The sequence below is a fragment of the Macrobrachium nipponense genome, chromosome 21 (assembly GCF_015104395.2).
Source record: "Macrobrachium nipponense isolate FS-2020 chromosome 21, ASM1510439v2, whole genome shotgun sequence".
Classification (NCBI taxonomy): Eukaryota; Metazoa; Arthropoda; class Malacostraca; order Decapoda; family Palaemonidae; genus Macrobrachium; species Macrobrachium nipponense.
The window spans coordinates 63339130-63343163 of record NC_087212.1 but is presented as its reverse complement, the minus strand read 5'-3'; the positions used below and the strand labels follow the sequence as shown (position 1 = coordinate 63343163).

The 4034-nt window shown below is 36.2% G+C and overlaps 1 long non-coding RNA gene across 4 annotated transcripts in view; it reads right to left on the bottom strand.

Annotated features, from left to right (window-relative positions):
* The window catches only part of LOC135197611 (uncharacterized), a 37134-nt gene extending 36887 nt beyond the window's left edge, over positions 1 to 247 (bottom strand). The window contains exon 1 of one of the 4 annotated variants that reach the window (XR_010310632.1): positions 140 to 247. This is a non-coding gene — a long non-coding RNA (uncharacterized LOC135197611). The remainder of the gene's footprint in view (positions 1 to 139) is intronic. The other 3 variants (XR_010310633.1, XR_010310630.1, XR_010310631.1) reach the window with 3 other exon arrangements.
* Positions 248 to 4034: the final 3787 nt, after the last annotated feature.

Sequence of the window (4034 nt, the reverse complement as noted above, 5' to 3'; positions counted from 1 at the left end):
CGAGAACAGTAATTCTACTAAAATCCCCTTGGGATGAAGATAAGACAGGCAATTTCTCAAGTTATCTCGCCTGTCATTTAAAAAATAAACCCTTTCCTACAGTTATCAGTAAGTATCTAAAAATAAAAATTATACGTACCTACCTGACCTTAGTTCACACAAAACACCGAAGGTTAGCGATCCGATCATCCGATGTTTCCAAAAAAGTGATTTCAATTTCATCAGTTCACCGGTGAACTCCAGGATCCTTGAATTAAGAGTTACCAAGAACTTAAAAAAATATGCTGCATAAATATTAAAGGAAATAATACAGTTACGCGCATAAAGTTAGACGTAGTATTTATGTAGATCATATAATTTTTTCAAGCTATAACATACTTTTATCTCAAATTACTTCTTGAATGACGACATATTGCATTTAGTTCATTAGTTTCAATGCACGTAGCTCTCTGATAGAAGTTATGGAGTGAGTTTTCCACTTATCTTACAATGTTTTCTTGTTGCAGTTTTGGAATTCATATCATTCACAAAATACATCTCAGACTCCCACTTGGCCATTGCATGATACCTGCAAAGTATGATCCTCCATGATAATATTTTTATATCCTTATCCTCAGTTGTTTAAGTTTGCGTCAACAAGGAACTGGACATATTTTTAGTTTGTCCTCTGTTTTGGGAACTGCCTCCTCTGCACTTCTGAAAATGTCGTCTTGAGCATAGCCTTTTACTGTGTTGCCGAAAGATCTGCATCCGTTTTCCGCAGCGGCACTTCGACTCTACGTAGGCTACACTAACCTGCATTTTCTTACATCCTCTCTCTCTCTCTCTCCCTTTAATTTGTCTTTGCATTCATATCACTTGGAACAAAGATTCTCTTCAATTCTTTCTTGCTTACTTCCTCCTTACTTTCGCAGCAGTTGTCATTAAAAAAACGATGTCTATCAGCAATAAAACTTTCATCCTTGCCTAAAATCATCCATTAAACATACTACCTTTATTTGTGGGCAACTCAGAGCATTGGCAAAAAACGGTGACTGAAGTGAAGAAAATACATTTTTGATCTTCCAATGTGAACATCCACAAAAACAGGTCGCAAATTTCGTTTAGGGTCTCTGCAGCTCCTTGGTGTTTCAAATGTTCGCCCTTCATCCACGAGGACCAAGATAACGCTTTGGTTCTTTACATCGCTCAAAACAGCTGGGGTTTCCAAGCATATGACTCTCAGGCGTTCCCAGACTTCACATCTGTTCAGAAGGATTTAAAAGTTTCATTATTTTTCTCGAAAACTTTTGGTAAACAGTTAATTTTCACGTTCAAGGTCTAATATGAACTTAAGTGGAAATCAGGTTAGCGTCGACAATCCTTGTTTACCTTGGTCTCGAAGAAAAAGCTGGAGATTCAGAGGCGAAAGCCGATGGTGATTGAGCACGATGTGACTTCTTGAGCACATTAAATAAGAAAAGAGTTCCTTGATATGTGCCTACCAATTCTTCAGAGTACCATAAGAGTAGCCTATTAAAGCCCGTACTTACAGTGAATACAGATTACCTAGTCTAAGCAAAAGAAAAAAATAAATATAAAAAAAAGGCATTACCTGCAAATCCTTGATTCTTGCAGAGTAACACTACCACTCTTAAGTTGAGTGTTGCCACTCTGGTATTTCATAAAAGCCAAGATGTGGCCTTAAAAATAGCCAAGATCAGCCATAAAAAGCCAAGATTTAAAAGTTACCGTAGTGTCAAAATCACATTATCATATATACCAAAAACCAATTCTACTTACCCGCGGTGTTAAATAATCTAAAGAAGAAAGACTTGAGCAGGTTTTGCTATATCACTAGCATCATCGAATTCCTCTTCTGCTGGATTTAAGTTAATTTCAGCACATTTCTTGGATCTTTCCTGGTATCTTTGATGACATTTGCCTGTTTTCAGCTCATTTAGGAGAAAACTAGAAGGTTTCCAGTTATAACAAGAGACCTCCTGTCGAGCAATTGTTTTGTGAGCAATCTATTGGCTACTGTTTCCGTTAATAACCTGTTTGTTTGTTTGTTCTTAATTACGTTTACTTGGAAAAAAATTATTTTTGCCGCAGCCGACGAGTGAGGGAGAGCTAAAAGATTACACATAAAATTAGAAAGAATATCAAATTTACATTTGTTGGTACCATTCTTAATATTACCCAGTTCTGCCCAAAATGTACATGGTGACTGGTCTAATTTCTCTGTGGAAGAGCGTGCATGCAGAAGACTGCCACTGATCATCTAAATCATCAAGGTCTTCATCTGAGACTAATTGTGGGAAGTGAGATTAAAGTTTAATAATCGACTTTACCCTTTTTTGCGGTGGTAGGGAAAGCTTAGGCTCAAGAATTTGAAGAAGAGCTACTATGAGATTCAGGGCCTCTGTAACACGGTTTTTTCGCAATAACTTTTTATCTATTCATTTCATAAATATAACGCTTATTCAGAATACACATTATATGTACACATAAATTTTGACTGCATTACGTAGGTTGAATAAATTTGGTACTTACAATGTAAAAGTGACTGTTTTTGAAGACGGGCTAACTTACTCAGAGAAAAGCTTTCGAACGCACTCGTTACGTAACTTATGACAGCATTCCTTCTCTCTTTCTCGATGGATGATTGGCTATACGTAACGAAGGCTATACCTCTGGCAACAATGACAAACAAATTTAAATACAAGCAAAGCAGCACACCTTTATGAACTCTGAAACCTCTCCACTGATAATTGTGATAATGAACAAATCAACAAAATATGTTAATAAATACAAAAACACTTCGATTATTTGTCTAACTCCCAAAATAAGTTTCCTAAGAAATTACAGTCTACTTAATAGGTCACAATCAGATTGACAAGATGTAGGGAATAGTTGGTAATTTTCAAAAACATAATAGACAAGCTTGAATTGATAACTGCTATATCCAATGTCAAGCAATTTTCATTTATTGGCTATCTACCTATTTACTGAAAAAAAAATAGCTGGTACCGTACTTTGGCTATAAACCTTCACCAGTAATTATCGTCAGAATGATAACTTCATGAGGCTCCACCCACTTTGGCCTCGTTATAATTCAGGATAACACTGAAGGCTATCATGGGCATTGTTGGATTACAAAATTTAACTTCTGGCTATAAAAACTCATTTCTCGAGTAGTTGTAAGAAGTGCTAAATGATCCTCAAGGATCCCAGCAGTTGGCCTAAACGTTTAATTCATGTATATTACGCAATACTGTTGCGGCACTACTGCTACAGTAGTATTACTACGTTAGCACAGATACCCCACCCACATCTATGTATCGTTCCGCCATTCATAAAGTCTTCGGGTTTCAGAGCCGACGGAACAAGGAGAATGAGTTCTGTCTAGTGGATGGGCGGAGCAACATTTCGTCAAAAGGTGTTTACTTTGTTTGCGTAATGAATGTTTTCCGACTCTTGGCTCGTAATCATTGTCCATGGCGTCAGCTAGATAATTTTTACTCTATAAAAATTAAAACTATCGGGTTTAGGTTATTGATAATGCTGACACAATTTGTGTGTGGTTGTAAAATATACATATGTCAACTTTCAGCTACATCCGATGCTTTGACAAGGAGCAAAGTCCAAAAAACCGTGTTACAGAGACCCTGAATCTCATAGTAATATACTATCATCTTCAAAAGGAAACCTTTTCCTTATTTGCACACAAAGTTCTGGCAATCAAGGCGAAATTACACAATTTTGTTCATATTACTTATAATTAAGCCATTTATATATTAAAATTAATAATTTTGATGCTCAAACCATCAAAAACGCCAAGATTTAAATAAATTTCTCACAAAAAAGCCAAGACGCCAAGGAGAAGCTTAAAAGCCAAGATCTAGTAAAAAAAAAGCCAAGGAGTGGCAACACTAAGAGTCTTAACCTTCCTTGTACATATATCTCTGACAAATAATGAGGACGACTATGTTGGGGAGGCGACTAAAATATCTTTTTATTATGAATATTTATTATGGATTCTGCTTCATTAG